Genomic DNA, 22,588 nt, shown 5'->3' on the forward strand with positions numbered 1-22,588 from the left:
CAGACTGCAATGGGCTTTTGTTGACTCTCACCCAAACCCCAAAACTTCAGCCTCTGGTGATAGCAAACTGCAGTTCTCGGGTTCTTAATCTTTCATTCAAATTCAGTTGCATCTTGTTTTGAACGTAAAGTGCATTTTAAAATCCTGGCATTGACATTTGTAAGCTGTTTTACGTTCTTTTGCTTACGAACCAGTGTGTGTCTCCTTTTCTGTGCAATAAATCTTGCCCATTTAAATGATGCCTTATAGCAGGGATGTTAAACTCAAGGTCCGTGGGCCACATCTGGCCTGCGGGGTGCTTAGATCTGCCCTGCAGGGGTGCCCTGGAATCAAAGAATGACCAGCCTACGGTGCCTCTGCCAGTGAAATGGGCTCCCGAGCTCTGTTTTTGGCTGTGATGGCCTCCTGCCACCCTCTGCCACTAAAAATGGAGCTCCGTTTTCTCTGGCAGAGCGCTCGGTCCCCCATAGGCCTGCCCGACACGAGTGATGTTGAGCTGGCCATGCCCACTTCAGTCCCCTGAGGTCAAACACAACCCTGATGCAGCATAGGTAGTATTCAGCCAGTTGTGACAGGTTCTGGAGAACCGGTAGCGGGAATTTTGAGTAGTTTGGAGAACCGGCAAATAGGCTGGCCATGCCCACGCTGCCTTTCAGCCTCTGATCGTCTTTTGCTGCCCTGAACAGGAGAATGGAGCTGGAAAACAGGTTAGTGGGATGGAGAGGGAATGGAGATTTTGCAGTAACCTTCCCCCAGGAGTGGGGAGGAAATGAGGATTTTGCAGTATCCTTCCCCAGCCACGTCCACAAAGCCACACCCATAGAACTGGTAGTAACATTTTTTGACTCCCGCCACTGTGATGTGGCCCTCAATGAAATCGACTTTGACACCACTGCCTTGTAGGATCCAAAGCATGCAAAGACTACTTACTCAGGGGTGAAATTCGGCAGGTTCTGACAGGTTCTGGAGAACCGATAGCGGAAATTTTGAGTAGTTCGGAGAACCGGCAAATGGCTGGCACCCAGAGTGGGGTGGGAATGGAAACTTTGCAGTATCCTTCCCCTGCCACGCCCACAAAGCCACGCCCGCAGACCTGATAGTAAAAAAAAAAAAGAATTTCACCACTGGTAGTTTGCTCCACTTTTATTATCTCCAATGAAAAGAAATACTCAGAGCCCTCTCAATAATTCATTTCAAAAGTGACGCCTCAGAGTGTGGCAGCCCAGAAGGCATTCAAGTTTGCCTTGGTTTTTTATTTATTTTTTTATTTTTTGAAATGTCCATTTCTTTTCACGCCCTCCCTCCCTAAGGGGCTCCTTTCTAGAGACGAAGATGATGTGCACTTTTAACACGCCCTGAAATGTTTAACTGTAGAGAAAATGTTCCAGCATGACTAGGAAGAAAAGTGAAGTGGAGACGAAGTCCATGAGAATGAGGGAGGGGCTGGGGAAGACCCTCGAGAAATGGGAGGTGCGTGGGTGAGATGTCTCCAAATCGAGTTGCCAGATGTTTGGCAAAAGGAGGACATGTCTCCTGTTTTATCCTCGTGTCTTCCATCTGGCAAACTTAACGACGTTTTGCCTTCTCTCCGAGAGGATCTTGCAGTTTATTTGGACTGTTTTCAGAGGGAGTCAAACTTTTACATATGCGATCTTCCCCTGCTTCCTTCTTTCCCCCAACTCTCAGCAGACACGAAAGCCAGCATTGACACGAGTTAATTTATCCCCTGGCTTCAGCAATTGGCTTCAATCCAGCCCCTTCCAAGATAGCAGCCCTATCATCCGTAGATCCCGTGACTCATCGTACGTTTCTAGGGTGAAATGTGAAAAGCACACTGTCATTGAGCCTATATTATTGCTACCATAAAACTAAAGACTCGTGGGAGAAATAGTGTGATTGAAAAACCAGTCCTTCTGGATGGTGGGAGAAGGAATTTCCTATACACATTGGCCTAAATCAGTGTTTCTCAACCTTGGTGACATTACGTACTGTGGATTTCAACTCTCAGAATCCCCCAGCCAGCTGGCTGGGTGATTCTGGGAGTTGAAATCCATAGGACTTAAAAGTCGCCAAGGTTGAGAAACACTGGCCTAAATAGTGTTTTTTTTTTCCAGTTTTGCACTATATTTTTGTCGCAGCTCTTCAGAAAGTTTTAAAAGTTCATGTATCCTCCTTTGTCTTCCCTTTGTCCTCCTTTCTCTTCCCTTTGTCCACATCCTCCTTTATCTGTTCACATACTTGGTATCTGTAGTGTTGTTGTTGTTTTTTAAACGTGGCGGTCTTAAGATAGGTGAACTTCAACTTCACCCACCTCTAAGAACCAGTTTATCAAAATTGGCAACTTTAATCGTGGCACGACAAAACCGCGCTCGACTAAAGCGCACCCGATTAAACCGCGTCGCTGACGTCATCAGCAGAGCGACAATAGCGAGCGCGGAGAAAGAAGGGCGCTTTAAATAGCGCTTTGAAAGCAAGCCGATTCAAGTTAAGGTAAGGGTTAGGTTTAGGGTTGGGTTTAGGGTTAGGTTTAGGGTTAGGTTTAGGGTTAGGTTAAGGGTTAGGTTAAGGGTTAGGTTAAGGGTTAGGGTTAGGTTAAGGGTTAGGTTAAGGGTTAGGGTTAGGGTTAGGGTTAGGGTTAGGTTTAGGGTTAGGTTTAGGATTAGGTTTAGGGGGATTAGGTTTAGGTTTAGGGGTTAATTTTAGGTTTAGCGTTTACAGCGTGCTTTTTTCTCCGCGCTGTTGTCGCGCTGTGATGACGTCAGGTACGCGGTTTCGTCGAGCGCCCTTTAGTCGAACGCGGTTTTGTGGTGGAACCAACTTTAATATGTATGGATGTTAACACCCAGAATGCCCTCAGCCGGTGATGGCTAACCTTTTTGTTATTGCGTACTGAAAGCAATGCACGCGTGACTACCCCTCTTCCCGCATGCCCCTCTGCGCATGCATGCGTGACTTCCCCGTGCCACATTTTTGACCTGGAAGGCCTCCTGCATCAACCTAGAAGCCAAAGCAGGGCTGTGCAAGCCCCCCAAATGCAATGCAAGCGCCTCCCCGTGCATGCACCCCTCCGCCTGTGCATACACGCACACATCTCCCACATGCGCCCTGCCCCCGCGCATGCGCAGCAGAGACCTGAAGACTAGCTGGCCTGTGGGAGGCGCGTGCACATGCATGGTGGAGCTGGGCTGGGGCGACGGCTGGCATGCCTGCAGAGAGAGCTCGGTGTGCCACCTGTGGCATGCGTGCCGTAGGTTTGCCATCACGGCCCGAGGCTCCCAGAATTCTGGGAGTTGAAATTCACCAATTTTAAGGTCCCCAAGTTTGAAAAATACTGCTCTACTTGCCCGTGGACTGACTTGCTATCCCCATGCCCCCAAATAGCAATAGCAATAGCAGTTAGACTTATATACCGCTTCATAGGGCTTTCAGCCCTCTCTAAGCGGTTTACAGAGTCAGCATATTGCCCCCAACAACAATCCGGGTCCTCATTTTCGTGACCCGTCAAAAGCGCGGACGACAAAAGCGCGATCGACAAAATCGCGCCTTTGACGTCATCACAGCGCGACGAAAAAGATCGAAAAATTCAAATAAAAATTAATAAAAATTAAATTAAAGCAAGCCGATTCACATAAAGGTAAGGGTTAGGGTTAGGGTTAGGGTTAGGGTAAGGGTAAGGGTTAGGGTTAGCTTTAGAGCGTTAGCGTTAGCGTTAGGGTTAGGATAAGGGTTAGCGTTACGTTTTTCGTTACTTTAACGGTTAGGTTTAGGGTTAGGTTTAGGGTTAGGTTAAGAGTTAGGGTTAGGGTTAGGTTTAGGGTTAGGTTTGGGGGGGTTAGGGGAAGGTTTTAGCTTTATTTTTACATTTTTTCGATCTTTTTCGTCGCGCTGTGATGACGTCACAGCGCGCTTTTGTCGAGCGCGATTTTGTCCTACGCGCTTTTGTGGTGGAACCCTCATTTTACCCACCTCGGAAGGATGGAAGGCTGAGTCAACCCTGAAATGCAAAAATGCCCCTTTTGTGTGACCCTGTATTCTAGAAGCAAACAGTTTTGGAAGTTTCTGTGGGTGCCTTGCTCCCGCTGAGTTGAATGAAACAGGACGATCTTTGCCTCCTTCTGTCTGGGAATATCCTGTTTCTCATTATGTAATGCAAGTTAGCAACTTTCCAGAAGGATACCGTGTTTAAGCCAAGCAACCCACACAGTTTTATCCCTTTTCCCTTGTTGCTGTCTGGTGATTTGCTCATGCAAATCCTTGCACGTTAATGTCTTCCACACCCAGAGCAACTGGCAAGGAAATCAAGAAAAATGTGTACTCTGTCCCACACTCAAAAACGAAGCCTGTCCCCTTATTCCTCCGTGTTCTACTGCACCAGCACTACATCTTCATCCCCTCCATCCTTCCAAAACAGGTTTGGGTACCAGAGGAAAGGACTACCTGTTACCTGCATTTTGGCAGTTCAAATTTCACCAGGCTCAAGGTTGACTCAGCCTTCCATTCTTCTGAGGTGGGTAAAATGAGAGGAAATGGAAAACATTTTCAGAGTTTTGATTAGAGCTTGCCAGACATTAACGGATGGAAATTATCCAGCCAATTTGTGACCAGAGAAGTTGGATTTATGGGACATTTTTTCTCAGTTTTGTCAGGGAGGAAGAAATTCTCCAGCCGTGAGAATTTCACTGATGTTTTCTTCTTTGAAAAATGTCAAAAGCTCATTCTCATTCATGAAATACTCTCAGAAATAGAACTCTGTAGTAGATGCGTTGATGGGGGTGGTGGTGGAATCAGAGAATCCATCTTTCTGGCCGCTAGATTTATATTATTTTTTCCCTCACTTCTTTCCTGTTGTCATATCTTGAGTCATAGTATATCTCACCGACTCAAGGTTGACTCAGCTTTCCATCCTTCTGAGGTGGGTAAAATGAGGACCCAGATTGTTGGGGCCAAAAGGCTGACCCTGTAAACTGCTTAGAGAAGGCTGTAAAAGCATTGTGAAGCGGTATATAACTCTATGGTGCTATTTGGAAACTGGACACTGGGGCATTCTTCCTACAGAAAGCATTGATTGTGACCTTACTGAACTTTGAAAAACCAGCAGGACAATTGCCTATCTGATCCCAGGTTAATGTATAATAATTTGACCGCAGGGCAATGCTTAACCAGCACGGTGCTTCATTTTTTTTAGGCAAGGGTTCAATAACAGTCCAGAATTGCTTAAGCTCTGATAATGCCCTCTCATTTGAAGCAGGTTTAAAATTTGGGCTTTGTAATGAATTGATTTAAGGCTTGGCAGATAACCTGAGTCCCCAGAATCATGGACAGTTTTTAAGCACATAAACCCCTAGATTTCCACTCTGAGCCCCATGATTGTTAAAATATGACAGCGTATTTTCCTGTCCTTTTGAGGCGGGAAACTTATGACAGCTTTAGCAACAGCACTTAAACATATTAAACCTAAAGGTAAAAGTTCTCCTCGCACATATGTGCTAGTCATTCGTTCCGGGCGCCTTTGGCAATTAGTCATGCCGGCCACATGACCATGGAGATGTCTTCGAACAGCTCTGGCTCTTTGACTTTGAAACGGAGATGAGCACTGCCCCCTAGAGTCGGGAATGATTAGCACATATGCGCGAGGGGAACCTTTACCTTTTAGGCATATCTGAACCAGTGGTGGGTTTCAAAAATTGTTCGAACCTACTCTGTAGGTGTGGCCTCCTTTGTGAGAGTGGCTTGCTGCCCATGTGACCGGATGGGAGCGGCTTGCCGCTCATGTGACCGGATATGAAGATGCCGACGACACTTGTTGGAACCACCTTAAATTATCTCACACACAACACTGGCATGCATGAGAATATGATGTAAACTTGTTTTTTAAAAGGCATCTTTGGTTTGCGTTAAAACAACTTCAACACACGCAATGTTCTGATTGCACCACAAACGCAGTAGTCATCCTTGCCTTTCACAGAGGCACTGAGTTTTATAAATATGAGCATGATAGTGTAGAATAATCATATCCAAGGACCAGTGGTGGGTTTCAAAAAATTTTGGAACCTCTTCTGTAGGTGTGGCCTGCTTTCCGAGTCTACTGGTGGAACCTCTTCTAACCAGTTCGGTAGATTTGACGAACCGGTTCTACCGAATAGGTGCAAACTGGTAGGAACCCACCTCTGATCTGAACATATGAAAAGCAGAACAGTATAAAGTAACAGTCAGTTTTTCAGCTTTTCCTCTCTGATATGCAGAAAATGTCCCCAGAAATATGTGCATTTTTAAGGACCACTCTGTCAATCACTTTAGCAAAATCGAGCAGCCAGGAAAGGTGTTTGTTTTCACACGCGGAAGAGCAAACTGCTGGTGTATAAACAAACACCAGTCCTATTGGATGTGATTTGGGATTGGCTTAATTGGTCTCTAGAGAGTTAACAGGTTCTCCGTGAAACTCTGGATTTCTGAAAACAAATGTCAAAGCTGCCTCTTTGCCTTCCTTTTGGTCGGAGACTTTCTCCACCTGAATCTGTGTCACAGACACACCTGGGCAATTTATCTGTCTGACTCTTGGATTTACTTTGCCTTACCCTGAGTTACAGGGAGTCCTCAACCTGTGACCACAGATAGAGTCCTATTTATGTTTGTTTAAAAGGTAAAGGTTGCTCTCGCACATATGTGCTAGACGTTCCCGCTCTAGGGGGCGGTGTTCATCTCCATTTCAAAGCTGAAGAGCCAGCGCTGTCTGAAGACGTCTCCGTGGTCATGTGGCTAGCATGACTCAACGCCGAAGGCGCACGGAATGCTGTTACCTTCCCACCATAGGTGGTTTCTATTTTTCTACTTGCATTTTTTACATGCTTTCGAACTGCTAGGTTGGCCGAAGCTGGGACAAGTAATGGGAGCTCACCCCATTACGCGGTGCTAGGGATTTGAACTGCCAAACTGTCAACCTTTCTGATCGACAAGCTCAGCGTCTTAGCCACTGAGCCACCGTGTCCCCTATGTTTGTTTATGGAAGAAGGAAAAAAAATCCAGCAGCCAAATTCTTTCCGGCTACTGAATGAGGAAGAATAATTATTCCGATTGAATAACAGGTTTCTAAAGAATTCTTCTTCCTCATTCTGTAGCATGAAAGAATTCAGCGGCTGGATTATTATTTTTTCTTCCATAAACAAACAAAGCTAAATACCAGTCTATTTATAAAACACTGGGTAGCACTTGTCTGAATAAAAGAGAGAGAATATTCTTATCACTCCAAGGCACACACATTCATAAGGGAAAATGTTGTTAAATCTTGTTCTATTCGCCACGTGTAGTAGCAAATACAACTTATAAAGCTATAAAAACACCCCCAAGGGGAAGATCTTGGGGCTTCCAGTATGTTGTACACACATAATTAACAGCTATAAAGTTTTCACACAGGCGGATGTGCACTAAAGTTGTGTTATTTCCCAAATCAAAGACTCCCCTACTCCGTTTTGCACTTAGTGCAACATTGGATTATGGCCAGATGATCCTACGCTGCCTGTTGTGGTTGATTGCCATCATTAGCTATTCCCCTTTATCTTTTTTTCTTCTGTACACAGTTGTGCTTTCAGGCATCTTCTGTTGGCAAACACAAACAAGCTCCCAACGTTTTTGCGATATAAGGAGACATGATAAAGTGCTGCCTCGCTTAGAGGAGGAAAAGGGGAAGTTTTGCCATCAGTCTGTAGGTTACGTACCAGGGATAAGTTGCAGCTAATGTATCTGCTTAGTAGAGCAACACTTTTAGGGCTTTGGGTGTGCAGTTCCGTTCTAGAAGGTGAGATTTTTCAGCAAATCCTGTAACTCACTACCGTATTTTTGGGAGTATAAGATGCACCTTTTTCCCTCAAAAAAAGAGGCTGAAAATCTGGGTGCGTCTTATACACTGGATACAGCATTTTTGGTCTCCTGAAATCCTGCCCCCTTCACCAAAATGCCATGCATAGCCTTCAGGAGGATTCCAGAGTGCTCCTGGGGGTTGGGGAGGGCAGAAATGAGAGAAAAACGGGCCATTTTTTGCTTGTCCCCCCCCCCCCGAGCCCTCTATAAGTCTCCTAAAGGCTATGCATGCCCTTTTTTTTGGATGAAAAATGGGCCCGCTTTCACGAAAAACAGGCAGTTTTTGGGAAGTCTGCAGAGTGTAGAAACTTTTTTTTAAATTTGCCTCTTCAAAATCTTGGTGCATCTTATACTCCGGTGCATCTTATACTCTGAAAAATACCGTAACTTCAGGGTCTCCATCATTACAATCAGAGGAAGCTGATCTGCTGCAAGAAATGTTTTTTTTTAAAGGCAAATAAACTTTGATTTGCATAGAGGAGGGAACAATAATTTATTAAGGTCTGTTGCAAGTAGCAGTCATAAAATACTATGTGCCCTTACTTTCCCAACTTAAATCTACACCTTTCTTTGCCGGCTTTAGCCAAGATTCTACCTCATCTTTATTTTTATTTATTTTTTAATCACAGTCTCCGGCAATACCTGTGAAGCAATGATCAAACTAACCAGGTTTAACCAGAGTTAAGAATTAACCCAACACCATCTCCATATGTTGGTACCACAACGCCTAATAGCAATAGCACATAGACTTATATACTGCTTCTCAGTGCTTTACAGTCCCCTCTAAGCGGTTTGCATAGTTAGCCAATTGCCTCCCAATAATCTGGGTCCTCATTTTACCCACCTCGGAAGGATGGAAGGCTGAGGCAACCTTGAGCCTGGTGAGATTTGAACTTCTGGCAGTCGGCAGAATTAGCCTGCAATACTGCATTCTAACCACTGCGCCACCGTTCATTATGGTGCCTAATGTTCACCTATGATCAGGGGATGGGCTATTTGGACATTTTGGAAATTTCACTCTCAACACACCTGTGGAGGCTGTGATGATGAGGAAGTAAATATCAAGGGAGAGCAGCCATCCTGCAGCTGGATGGTGTCATCAAGAACCATTGTAATATAGCAGCGAAGGTTTGGACCTAAGCCTTGGGATCATCCAAGTTCCAAGTTCAGATCACTTTGTGCTAGTCACTCTCAGCAAAGCTGACCTCACAGGATTCATGCAATAAAGTAAGATCATGTATGCTTTCTTAACTTTCTGGAGAAAATGTAGAATGCAACTCTTAACAATATAAGAATAAGAAGAATAGAATAGAGCAATAGAATAGAATAACAGAGTTGGAAGGGACCTTGGAGGTCTTCTAGTCCAACCCTCTGCTTAGGCAAGAAACCCTACACCACTTCAGACAAATGGTTATCCAATCTCTTCTTAAAGACTTCCAATGTTGGGGTATTCACAACTTGTGGAGGCAAGTTGTTCCACTGCTTAATTCTTCTAACTGTCTGGAAATTTCTCCTTACTTCTATGTTGCATCTCTCCTTGATTAGTTTCCACCCATTGTTTCTTGTCCTGCCCTCGGGTGCTTTGGAGAATAGCTTGACTCCCTCTTCCTTGTGGCAACCCCTGAGATATCGGAACACTGCTATCATGTCTCTCCTAGTCCTCCTTTTCATTAAACTGGACATAAATATCAGCAACTCTTCTTTATATGTTTTAGCCTCCAGTCCCCTAATCATCTTTGTTGTTCTTCTCTACACTCTTGCCAGAGACTTAACATCTTTTTTACATCGTGGCAACCAAAATTAGAAATAAATGCAGTGTTTAGTTTCACCTCTCCCCATTTCTCAGTTAGGAAACCGGAAGGGGAAGTTAATTGACCCTCTGAATTGGGAGGACTGTGTGGTAGGCGAGTAAACGTGCCACAGACCACAGGCCTCAAGTGTTAACCACACACCTGGACCCACAGCCTGGTTTTAGACACCGCTGTGGGCCTTAACCACCCTCTGACTCTCAAATCAGGTCAGTGTAAAACAGTAGCAGCCCGTTAAGCCAGCATCTTAATAGGGGGCTGTATCTCCTTCCTTCGACTGAATAAACGTGCGTTTGGCAAGTAGTAAATGCTTGACGGCGACAATTACAGCTCAGGGATCCCGTTACATTAACTTCCCCTCTCCCCCAAACAGGCTGGCGAAGATATCCAGCCTGACGGGAGGGCAGCCAGCGCTGGACAGGATGGGGTTGGAAGAGACAGACTTCCTCCTCCTCCTGTCCTTTTCATCGGAAAGAAGAGGGCTCCTTGAATTGATTTCTCCTTTTGTTTGGTGTGGTTGCCATGGGGTTGAATGGGCTGCTCCTGTACGTGTGACGTCTTCATTCCCCTGAGTAGAAAAGCCGAACTGATTAACCTCGGTTTTTATGCAAACAGAAATACCTGCTGTTCTAGCAAGGTATTGGCGCCTCTTTCTTCTAGCCCCTCCTGATCAGGGAAGTGGGAATAATAATAATAATAGCCACAACTGGGCAAATAATAAAAGGATTCACAGAAATGGAAGTTTGTGCTGCATTATAGTCTCCAGAGTAGTGGTTTGAATCTTTTTTGAGATGAGCTACTATAGGAGTTGGCCTTCTGAATGTTGTCCATGCTTAAAAGATAACCCTAGCAACAGTGGTGTTCCAGGGTATTGTAATCTTAATTAAATTATAAGTATATTGTGATGTTTATAGCAATAGTAATATTGCTGCCAGTTACCTCCCAAAGACCCGTCAGATCACACAGGGTCGGCCTCCTCCGGGTTCCGTCCACCAGCCAATGCCATCTGGCTACTACCCGGGGGAGGGCCTTCTCTGTAGCAGCTCCGGCCCTTTGGAATGAACGCCCCGCGGAGATCCGGACCCTCACCTCTCTCCAGGCCTTCCGGAAAGCCGTCAAAACCTGGCTGTGCCGGCAGGCCTGGGGTTGATGAGTTCCCCTCCCCTCTCGACTGGTATGGCTGTGTGATTTTCGTGTATTTTAATTATGTGTACTGTTGTTTATGTTCCCTTTCCCCTTTGAGTTGTTTGCTGCCCTGAGTCCCCCCTGGAGAAGGGCGGCATACAAATAAACCAAAACTAAACTAAACTAAACTAATAGCACTTAGACTTATATGCCACCCCAAAGTGCTTTACAGTACCCTCTGGGTAGTTTACAACATCAGCATGTTCTCCCTCCCCCCTCGACACTCTGGGTCCTCCTTTTACTGACCTCAGAAGGATGGAAGACTGAGACAACCTTGAGCCCCATTAGGATCAAACACCTGACAATGGGCAGAGTTTGCCTGCAGTACTGCATTCCAACCACCAGGTCTCCTGCTGGCACAATGGTTTATGTACCTTTAGCAGCCTGCAAATGAATGTTCAAGACCTAAACACAACAAGATTATATCAGCATAATTTCCAGTGTGATTTTTTTGTATTCAAGTATCAGGGCCTTGAATCAATAGATTTACATTTTGGGTTTTAAAAGCATTTTTAATGAGAGAAAAAACTGTTTGTGTGTATATACAGATACAACTGAATTGATTTTTACATTGGTATTCATAGCCAGCCCATTTACAGAGCTTTAAAAACCTAAAATAAGGCTACCTGTTCCCAAGACAACCTGTAAATTTTTGCAATAGAATACAATAGAATAGAATAATAGAATAGAATAATAGAATAGAATAGAATAGAAGAAAAGAAAAGAAGAGAAGAAAAAAGAAAAGGGAAGGGAAGGGAAGGGAGAGGAGAGAAGAAAAGTGAAAAGAGAAAAGAGAAAAGAGAAAAGAAAAGAAAAGAAAGAAAAGAAAGAAAAGAAAGAAGAAAGAAAGAAAGAAGAAAAGAAAAGAAAAGAAAAGAAAAGAATTCTTTATTGGCCAAGTGTGATTGGACAAACAAGGAATTTGTCTTTGGTGCATATGCTCTCAGTGTACATAAAGAAAAATAAAATAGAATGCATTCATCAAGAATCATAAGATACAACACTTAGTGATAGTCATAGGTTACTCATAAGCAATCAAATCATACTAAAAAACAACAATATAAATTGTAAAGATACAAGCAACATGGTTATAGTCATAAGTGGGAGGAGATAGGTAATAAGGATGAGAAGGATAATAGTAATACAGTCTTAGTAAACAATTTGATGATGTTGTGGGAATTAGTTGTTTAAAGGAATGATGACATATGGGGAAAAACTGTCCTTGGGTCTAGTTGTTCTGGTGTGCAGTGCCCTATAGTGTTGTTTTAATGGTAGAAGTTAAAACAATTTATGTCCAGGATGTGAGGGGTCTGTAGATATTTTCACAGTCCCCTTTTTGACTTGTGCAGTATGCAGGTCCTCAATGGAAGGCAGGTTGGTAGTAATTTTTTCTGCAGATCTAATTATCGAAGTCTGTGTCTACTTGTTGGGTTGTAGAGCCAAACCAGACAGTTATAGAGGTGCAGATGACAGACTCAATAATTCCTCTGAATCAGCAGCTCTTTGGGCAGCTTGGGCTTTCTGAGTTGGTGCAGAAAGAACATTCTTTGTTGTGCTTTTTAAATGACATTTTTGATGCTAGGTGTCCATTTTAAATCTTGAGATACGATAGAACCTAGATACTTGAAGATCTCTACTGTTGATACTGTGTTGTCTAGTATTGTAAGAGGTGGTAGTATGGGTGGGTTTCTCCTACAATCTATTACCATTTCTACTGGCTTGAGTGTCCTGGATATCAGCTTGTCTGGCTTCAAAAAAAGGTTTGACTCAATTCATGGAGGCCATGGGGATCAGCTACTATTGGGAGAACTGATTGCTGAACCAGATGGGCCAAGCTGTGATCCAGCTTGCTTGTGTTCCTATGTCCCAACCTGAGCAATTTCCAAAGAGGAGACTAACTCCCAGAATTCTTAGCTGAGAATTAATCCATATATCTGGAAGTTGGTAAGTCTATGAATCGTGGGTCATAGGATAGTGTTTTTCAATCTTGATAGATTTAAGGTATATGTACTTCCTAGGATTCCCTGGTTGGCTAGGAGAATTGGTCTACTCTAGATCCATATAATTTCTTCCTTTTGAAAGTGATTTATGAGAGGAGAAAGGAGAGGAATAGGAGAAAGGGAAAGGCAGAGGAAGAATGGGAGGGGATGTAAGAGTAGGAAAGAGGGGAGGAATGGGAAGAAGAGGGGAAGGGTAAAGGGGAGGAAGGGGAAGGAGAGAAGGGAAAGGAGAGGAGGAAGGAAGGAGAGAAGAAAGAGAAGAAAGGGGGGTATGAAGGAGGGAGGGAAGGAAGGAGAGAAGGAGAGAAAGGAGGGAAGGAAGGAGAGAAGGAGAGAAGAAAGGAGGGAAGGAAGGAGGGAATGTAGGAGAGAAGGAAGGGGGAAGGAAGGAGGAAAGGAAGGGGGAAAGGAAGGAGAGAAGGAGAAAAGAAAGGAAGGAAGGAGGGAAGGAAGGAGGGAAGGAGGGAAGGAAGGAGGGAAGGAGAGAAGGAGGGAAGGGGAAGGAGGGAGGGAAGGAAGGGGAGTAGGAGAGAAGAAACGAGGGAAGGAAAGAGGGAGGGAGGGAAGAAGACGTAGGACCATTGTAAGATAAGATGGATCTATGGGATGTTAAGAAAGCAATCTTCAAGTATATTGTCAACTGTAGGGAAAAATTGTTATAAATACATATTATTAATAACAGTTATGAGATCATATAATTGTGAATGTATATATGAAATTGATAAAATAAAAAAATATTTAAAAAAAGAAAGTGATTTATATATCTCTAAGACTGAAGATTTGGTATTATCGATAAAAATGTAGGCCGTAACTAATTACATTCCAAATCCTCTTTGGAAATGCTGAGAAGTGAACTTTGGATAAGCTGTGTGCAAACCCCATGCTATGCTGCTGTTTTGGTACCTTGATTTCTACCTGTAGATGTAGAACTTTTATTTCAAATCCCTCTTGTGAAGTTGACCCAAAACTTTTAGCTAATCTAGGTTCAGGGAGTGTACTTTAACAGATCAGTTCTGAGACAGATGGTTATTGTTACTCTATGCTTTGCAGGCAGGTATCAATGAGTTAGATTTGACTCCTGAGAACTGCATGCATCTGTCTGTTTGATTACTAAATGCCGGCGCGAACTTGACAGCACACAGTCAATCAATCACCCACATGGTGTTGTAAACCATTTCTAGTAGCAACATGATTTTTTTTCAAGGACATTCCAGTAATTCCTTTTATCTCACCTGTCTATCTTATCTATGATGTTCCTCTTCTTTGGCTTCCTTTCATCCTAAATAGTTTTCTGTAAGAAACAAACACAAATCATTTAAACTTTACCAAAATATGTGGTGGCTGGGCACCTTGAGGCTTGAGGTCCACACATCTTCTAGTGGTCATAGTTGAAAACACTGCTATAGTCCAAGGGAAGTCAACTTATTTTGACTAAAACTCTCATGAGCCCCCAAAGACCTTGCCATTGGGTCAGAGATAATGAATAGGTAGGGTAGGGTAAGGTAGGGCGTGACCCATCAAAACCGCGCTCGACTAAACTGCGCCCGATTAAACTGCGTCGCTGACATCATCAACAGGGTGACAACAGCCAGCGCGGAGAAAGAAGGGCGCTTTAAATAGCGCTTTGAAAGCAAGCCGATTCAACTTAAGGTAAGGGTTAGCTTTAGGGTTAGCTTTAGGGTTAGGTTTAGGGTTAGGTTAAGGGTTAGGTTTAGGATTAGGTTTAGGGGGTTAGGTTTAGGGGTTAATTTTAGGTTTAGGGTTTATAGCGTGCTTCTGTCTCCGCGCTGTTGTTAGGTTAAGGGTTAGGTTTAGGGTTAGGTTTAGGTTTAGGGTTAGGTTAAGGGTTAGGATTAGGTTTAGGGTTAGGTTTAGGGTTAGGTTAAGGATTAGGTTTAGGATTAGGTTTAGGGGGGTTAGGTTTAGGGGTTAATTTTAGGTTTAGAGTTTACAGCGTGCTTCTGTCTCCGCGCTGTTGTCGCCCTGTTGATGATGTCAGTGACGCGGTTTAGTCGGGCGCGGTTTAGTCAAGCGCAGTTTTGTGGGTGAACAGGGTAGGGTAGGGTGGAGTAGAGTAGAATAGAGTAGTGTAGAGTAGAATTCTTTATTGGCCAAGTGTGATTGGACACACAAGGAATTTGTCTTTGGTGCATATGTTCTCAGTGTACATAAAAAGACAAGATACATTCGTCAAGAATCATAAGATACAACACTTAATGATAGTCATAGGGTACAAATAAGCAAACAATATCAATATAAATTGTGAGGATACAAGCAACAAAGTTACAGTCCTGCAGGCATAAATGGGAGGAGATGGGTGATAGGAATGATGAGAAGGTTAATAGTAATAGTAATGTAACCTTAGCGAATGGTTTGACAGTGTTGTGGGAATTATTTGTTTAGCAGAGTGATGGCGTTAGGGGGGAAAAACTGTCCTTGTGTCTAGTTGTCTTGGTGTACAGTGCTCCATAGCATCGTTTTGAGGGTAGGAGTTGAAACAATTTATGGCCAGGATGTGAGGGGTCTGTAAATATTTTCACAGTCCTCTTTTAGACTCGCAGCCTACAGGTCCTCAATGGAAGGCAGGTTGGCAGTAATTGTTTTTTCCTGAAGTTCTGATTATCCTCTGTGGTCTGTGTCTGTCTTGGAGCCATAGTTTGAAACAGAAGCACAGATTTTCTCAGCTAGAGGAATGACTTGCCTTCCTCATAGCTGCCAATCCTCAAGAAAGCTTCCAGTGAGATCATCAGAATTTTTAGAGGTGGATATTTGAGAAAGAGGTAAGTTTGCTCATTTAATATATGTACTGTATATACGTACCTAAATCCTACTCTCGTTTCCATCTTTATTTTATCATTCTTGACTCCAAAAACTACACTGTTAAACATTAGCTAGTTTGCCACTGAATTTTGGCACATTGATCTCTGGGGCTCCAGAAGTCTTGGCCTTAAATATCAGATCGGCACGAAGCTGCTCATCTGTTCTTAAATCTGTAAATACTGTGATTTCACCTTGTCTACATCAATCAAAAAGAGTGTTTAAGCTGTGAAGCTGTAACAGTTGTTGCTGCCAAAATTAGATATTTCTTATGGAAGCCCCACTTGGGAGCTAAAACATTTGTAAGTGGTTAATACTGTTGAATACCTAGTGTTCTGACCTAGGCTTCCCAAAATCACGAAGCAGACTCCTTGTCCTGAAAAAAACCCTTCTTATTAAGCTAATGTGAATTCCTCTCATTCACATCTAGCAAAGTCCCGGCAAACAGTCTTTCAAGAGTGAATTTACAACCACAGACCTTATCAGGCTTGGAGAAATGCCAGGACGATATCTTCCAAACGTAATACTGTACAAGAAAATACTTGGCCAGGAGTCTCTGAGAATCACAAACAAATCTTCACACTAATTAAACAAACAAATTGTCTCCTGCAAACTCCACTCCCCTTTTGCTCCTCTTTATTTACTATGGAAGGGGTCATTCACCGTCCACCTGTGCCTTTACTCCCATGTTGACCCTTGTTCCTGAACTATTCCCTTCTCCTGGCAACTCTGCACATGTGCACATCAAGAACAGATGTGCACAACAGTAGGGTTCTTATGCCCTACTGGTCTCCGAATCCGAAGGCAGCTGATAACTGTTGAAGAACCCTGACCCCATCTCTGCCTCCAACGCAGAGCCCTCATCAGAGCCTTCCCCTGACTCGAGGACTGGCCCGTGTTCCTCCCCAACCTCCTCACTGTCTGAGTCTGCCACCAGCTACTCTGGCCACTGACAGGCCACAACACCTAGATGGAAACTTTTGTTTTACGAAAGCGCCTAGGGAGTTCAAGAAGAATAAAAAACAACCTTCTATTATTATACTGTAAATGGATGATATCCTTCCCTTAATGTATAATTAAAGGGTATGGATAATATTAGTGCACCGTGATGTCATCTATCTTGTCCATATGTATTGAACAACAGAAAAATCTGGTCATGGTCTGTGAGAAGGTCCTTGGCAGACAGGAGGAAGAGGAGGAGGAGGAGAAAAAGCAGATTGGGCCAAAGACAGATAAAAGCCAGCTTAGCCCACTGATGTACTTTCAGACTTGCGAGATTCTGTTATTTTATTCTTACAATAAAAGTAGTGTTACTCTCATGGTTGGTGCATCTTAGCTACTTCAAAGGACTGATATGAGACTTGCAAGTCTCAAATTGCAGTGCCTCTTTCGCTCTCTTTTATCTTCTTCTTGTGCCATATCCATCATCGGACCTCGGCGATCATGTTGCCGATCCTATTTTTATCAAAAGCCGCATGAAAAAATGCTGTTGAGTTTTCTCCAAACCAGTCCCTTAGATTTGGAAGCCATGATGTTCTTCTTCTGCCTGGACCTCGTTTGCCTTCGATCTTTCCCTGGGGGATTAAGTGAAGTATGCCATATTTTTCCCGGGTGTGGCATCACAAGTCCAAAATATTCTAACTTTCGCTGTTTTATGGTTTTGATGGTTTTTCTTGGCTTTCCCAGGTGGCTGATCACCTCCTCGTTTCTGATTTTGTCAACCCAACTTGTACATAACAGCCGCCTGCAAATCCACATTTCAAATGCTTCTAGTCTCTTCAAGTGATTTTTCTGTCAGAGACTATCTCCCCCATCTCCCCCGTAGGGAGGATCTCTTCTGAGATGTTTGCCTTGCCGAGGTGGCGCAGTGGTTAGAGTGCAGTACTGCAGCCACTTCAGCTGACTGCTAAGCTGCAGTTCGGCGGTTCAAATCTCACCGGCTCAAAGGTTGACTCAGCCTTCCATCCTTCCGAGGTGGGTGAAATGAGGACCCAGACTGTGGGGGCAATATGCTGACTCTGTAAACCACTTAGAGAGGGCTGAAAGCCCTATGAAGCGGTATATAAGTCAAACTGCTATCACTATTGCTATTTGAGCCCATTTCTTCTGTGGGCTAACTTACCTGTTATCTGACTCTGATGCAGCCCGCAGCTCCTCCTCTTCTTTCTCCTGTCCCTTTAAGAACATCCCCACAGACCATTACAGGTCTCTGCTTCAATACAACAGTATACATTGTGATGTGTGTGGAGAGTGGAGACACGAAGAATATACCAGGATGGATTAGAACAGTGATGGTGAAACTTTTCAGCACCGAGTGCCGAAACTAGAGTGTGCATGCGCGCCGGAGCGCTGCAACCTGGAAGAGAGCAGGTGGCCAATGCGCACGCGCGCAATGGAACCCGGAAGAGCAGCTGGCGATGGCGTGCATGCCCAGAGAGAGGGCTCTGCGTGCTACCTCTGGCACGTGTTTCATAGGTTCGCCATCACGGGAGTAGAAGAATGATTATCAAAAAGAGAAAGAATGCAGAGGAAAACTGTTAGACCATTGCCTTTTTCCAAACGGATAGATCGTATACTTCTGAAAACTATTCCTTAACATCTGGAACTAATTTTGCTTTTCCAACTTCTCAATGTAATTTTTTTAACCACCTCTCCTTATGCTCGATATTCTATCATTCCTGATGAATAAATTCCATTTATTAACATCGTTAACACAATGATTTTCTTCCAACTGAAAGAACTTCCAATACTTTTCCAAACTGAAGACGTTTCTTGGATGAGAAGTGAAACATTTTGAAGCAAAAACCCAACAAAGTCCAGTTGACTATTGGACAACCAGACAGCTCGGTCTAATATTTGTCTTCTCTTTGTCTTATTCTTGGGGTGCAGCACTTGGAATGCTACTCATCATAACTTGGGTTGGCCTTTGGCTTTATAAATGTTGTGCATCTCTATTATAACTACTATGCTTCAAACTGAGCTTGCTGTGGGTAGAAAGTGTACTCACCATACGTACATACCTGCTCCCATTCCAATTGCTGTCTGATGAAATCCAGAGGCTATTGGTGCAAATAAATCGAATCCGTTCTTCTGCCCTTCTCTTCGTATTATCTACGGTATAAAGGATGTGCCTTCTCCATGGCTTCTAAAGCAACTAGCCCTCTGATTCATCTTCTCTTCTATTGTAACAGGTTGTATAGTGTTGGAATAGCTGAGTCAACCGCAGTTTGTGACGGAGATCCTTGAGTGACGAACAAGACTAACCAAGGTCTACTGTATAATTGGAGACCTTGAAACACATCCCACTGTGGCTTTCAGCTGCGGTACTTTAAATATGAGACGTCCTTTGAAGCTCATTGATCTTAGTTGTTGTTAGTTGAGAAGTCGTGTCTGACCCATCATGACCCCATGGACAACGTTCCTCCAGGCCTTCCTGTCCTCTACCATCCTCTCGAGTCCATTTAAGCTCACACCTTCTGCTTCAGTGACTCCATCCAGCCACCTCCTTCTCTATCGTCTCCTTCTTCTTTTGCCCCCAATCTTTCCCAGCATGAGACTCTTCTCCAGTGAGTCCTTCCTTCTCATTAGGTAGCCAAAATACTTGAATTTCATCTTCAGGATCTGGCCTCCTAAAGAGCAATCAGGGTTGATCTCCTCTAGGACTGACCGGTTTGATTGCCTTGCAGTCCAAGGGACTCATAGGAATCTTCTCCAGCACCATTGTCTCCATTCTTTGGCACTTTCCCTTCCTTATGGTCCACAGCCATACATTGCAACTGGGAAAACCATAGCCTTGACTATAGGCACTTTTGTAGGCAAGGTGGATGTATCTGCTTTTTAGTATGTTGTCTAGATTTGCCATAGCTTTCCTCCCCAGGAGCAAGCGTTTTTTAATTTCTTGGCTGCAGTCCCCATCTGCGGTGATCTTGGAGCCCAGAAAAATAAAATCTGTCACTACCTCCATTTCTTCCCCATCTATTTGCCAGGAATTGGGAGGGCTGGATGCCATGATCTTAGTTTTCTTAATGTTGAGTTTCAAGCCATTTTTTGCACTCTCCTTCTTCACCTGCATCAAGAGGCTCTTCAGTTCATTTTCTGCCATTTGAGTGGTATCATCTGCATATCTGATGATTGATCTCAAGTAGTTCTTTAAGTAGACTCCAAACATTGATCTCAAGTAGACTCCAAACTTTTAAAATCCTAGATAAGTGAATGAAAACAGTCAAATATTAGAAATGTCACGTTTTTCTTAAGAACCAAAGGCAGTCATTGCAATGGATTGTAAAAAAAAAGAGGTTTTTTCCCCCACAAGCTGAGTTTGATTCCTGCTGGCTCCTTATTCTTTCAATTTATTTCATTTTCTTGATAACAGTATCCAAGTGGTTTTCTATTGCTCTCTCCTAGACTCAAGACTTTTATTAGGTAATTTTTTTGTTAGATGACAATGATGACCATTGTCATATTCTTGCTGCTATTGGCTGCCCCTATTTTCTGTTGCATAACTCAGGTACAGGTAGAAGCATTTGTTATGTGTTGATTCCTTCAAAAGAAATATCCTGCTGCAGGTTGGAAATTTCTAGACAATTAGCCATTGGAGAAAAAGCTCAAACAATTCATTAGGTATTTCTCTCTCTATCACGTAGTTAACCTTCAGGAGATGCCTCATCTTGCTTCTGGCTCAATCAAAGGAGCAAATTAAGTTAATTAAATATTAATACTTCCAAGGCATTTAATTTCAAATGCTGCTTAAAGAGAAGATTTGCTGAGTTATAAGACTTAACACCAAGACAGTTACTCCAAAGCATAGAAGATGTTGCAGCTGGTGGTGGAAAATAGGTGCCAGAAATACTATATCAGAGGTAAATCTTATTAATGTTCATTAACTTTGGTTCCTTCAAATGTTTTGAACGGGAGCTGTGTTTACCGCCTCAATGTGATCTGCCGAAACTTAATAAATTATGGAGCCAAAGAAGCTTGTAAAATAAGAATTCTTTGATCTGACATGGAAAGCTGTTATGAAATGGCCCCTTGGGCATGGTGTATCAGCTTCCCATTTGCCATGCCTTGGATGAGATTGTCTTAGTTTGCACTCCGGTCGATGGCTCTCAACTACTTTACAAGCCCGTTTCAGAAAGTTGGTCTGTGCAGACTTGCAAAGAGGGAATGCAGACGTAGCCATCCGTCATGACAAAGGGGGAGTGACATTTGAAAGAGCAGTAAAGCCTGCACAAGCCCCCTACTCATGGATTAATTGCTTCAAAATATGACAAGCTAGGGGTCAGCAACCAGCGGCTCTGGAGACGCATGTGGCCCTTTCATCCGTCTGCTGCGGCTCCCTGTTGCCAGTCGTAATTTTGAGAGGAGCTTCCGGTTTGGGTGGGGGGAAGCAGGACACGCCAGGAGGAGAGTCTGCAGCAAGGGATGGGTTTTCTGGTCAGCTCCACAATTGATAGCGCTTTCGGTTAGGACAGGTAAAGGAAAAAGGACGCTGCGCTAAGAGGAGACTCTATGGTGGGGAAACTGGACTTCCGGTCGGTTCCAGAATTGAACTGGGGGGTGCTAAACCATGGCATCCATATAATGACAGTCTGAAAAACAGGTGAATGCTCATCCAATTTGCAACCATTAGCTAAGGGTGGTTCACCGACAAATGCGCGATAGACATATGCGCGCCGACAAAACGGTGATGACAAAACTGCGATGTCAAAATCGCTAATTGATTTTCGACAATAGCGCGCCGACAAATGTGTGACGACAAAATCGCGCATACGTACGTTATAATCCTAATCCTATTTTTTTTTCAATTTTATTGTCATTGCGCTTTTGTCGGCGCGCTTTTGACGTCGCGAATTTGTGGGCAGGATTTTGACGTCGCGGTTTTGTCGTCGCGGTTTTGTTGGCGCACATATGTCTATCGCACATTTGTCGGGTCACGGCTAAGGGTTACCGGCCTAATACATTAACACACCCTGTTGCTCTAACGTGCAGTTGTACTGCTGTGGATTTCCACAAATATTACGACCCCAATCCAAAGAGGTTTGAAGTTGGGTTTTGAATGTTTAAAAGTAGGAAAGAGTATTGTGATTCAGATGGGCATTTTGCTTCTCTCCTGTTTTAGCAGCCAATGGCAGAGAGAAGGCTAAAATCAAAGCACATGCAGCAACTTCCTTACTGCTGGATTGAATGTTGCTTTGCCATGGTTCACTGATCCCATTCAGTGTGCTGAAAAATAAATGGCTTCTGAATTTTCATTTTTAAAGGGGAAGCACGCTTTAAGTCAAGCATTCGTAGGTGGGGGTGCGTTGACCGTAGCAACAATTAATCGGTTTATTGTTGTGAAAATAGCTTGCAACCACATGCATTGACCATAATGCATAGAGTTTTGTGAGAATGTTTTCCTTGTACAATCATTTCTCTGGCATTCTTAACCTCCTGGACTTGCTACCTTGGTAAATCTGATAGGAGCTCCTCCCCTGGGGTTTTGTTTTAGTTTTTTTCCAGATCAGAAAGCAGGGTCAGTCCAGGTGAAATGTAAAGTTGGGAGAAGGATATGTAATAGGAAACACAGCGGTGAAATAAAAAAAGTAATTTCAAATAGTACCACCCAAGGAAATTCTAGAGACACTCAAGAATAGGACTGCGTAAAACTCTTACCTGTCATGTGGTTTGTTCTGGAAGGAAAATGGTACATTCCAAGCCCAAGAATGAGTTTTTGCACTTAGTCAAGAGGACCTAAGACCAAAATAGAAATACTTAAGCCTCTTTTGTGGAGCTAGAAATGTTTCAGGAAACTAGAGGGTAGATTTTGAATTGCGCATGTTATGGAATCCAGCTTCCAGTAAGTTATACTTGATGGGATCCAGGGCTAAGTATACTATGCCTATCAGCTTTAAAGCTTATCAGATAATTTACCTCTTTAGTTTA

At 43.5% G+C, this 22,588-nt stretch overlaps 1 protein-coding gene across 3 annotated transcripts in view; it reads left to right on the plus strand.

Annotated features, from left to right (window-relative positions):
* EPS8 (EGFR pathway substrate 8, signaling adaptor) overlaps nucleotides 1–22,588 on the plus strand; it is a 179,312-nt gene that overhangs the window by 34,961 nt on the left and 121,763 nt on the right. The gene's annotated exons all lie outside the window — the stretch shown is intronic.

The sequence above is a fragment of the Thamnophis sirtalis genome, unplaced genomic scaffold, assembly GCF_051295495.1.
Source record: "Thamnophis sirtalis isolate CommonGarterSnake01/CBP01778 unplaced genomic scaffold, rThaSir2_p1.2 scaffold_9, whole genome shotgun sequence".
Taxonomy (NCBI): domain Eukaryota; kingdom Metazoa; phylum Chordata; class Lepidosauria; order Squamata; family Natricidae; genus Thamnophis; species Thamnophis sirtalis.